The sequence below is a fragment of the Geospiza fortis genome, unplaced genomic scaffold (genome assembly GCF_000277835.1).
Source record: "Geospiza fortis unplaced genomic scaffold, GeoFor_1.0 scaffold538, whole genome shotgun sequence".
Taxonomy (NCBI): Eukaryota; Metazoa; Chordata; class Aves; order Passeriformes; family Thraupidae; genus Geospiza; species Geospiza fortis.
The window spans coordinates 3,021,027-3,021,326 of record NW_005054368.1 but is presented as its reverse complement, the minus strand read 5'-3'; the positions used below and the strand labels follow the sequence as shown (position 1 = coordinate 3,021,326).

The window sequence follows — 300 nt, the reverse complement described above, 5'->3', positions numbered from 1 at the left end:
TCTAATAAAATAATAAAATAAATAAATAATAAAATATAAAATATAATAATAAAATAAATATATTTAAAATCTAATAAAAATAGACTTTTTTCTAGAAGCAAATTACCCAGGCTTGGTAAGGAAAAGAAGTCAATTTTTAAAGCTCACTTGCTGCCCTGGGTGGACTTGTCCAGCCTCACTCTTGGGGCATGGTCACATTGTTTGCTGTGGCAGAGAACATTGGTTTTCAGTGTGAATTCTCCTTATTCATGGTTTAAAAATAATTCATCCCTCCAGAGAGGGAGGGGTAAATTATTCCTG

At 31.7% G+C, this 300-nt stretch overlaps 1 protein-coding gene across 1 annotated transcript in view; it reads left to right on the top strand.

The window, feature by feature from the left end:
• The window catches only part of GLOD4 (glyoxalase domain containing 4), a 4,125-nt gene that overhangs the window by 2,843 nt on the left and 982 nt on the right, over positions 1 to 300 (top strand). The gene's annotated exons all lie outside the window — the stretch shown is intronic.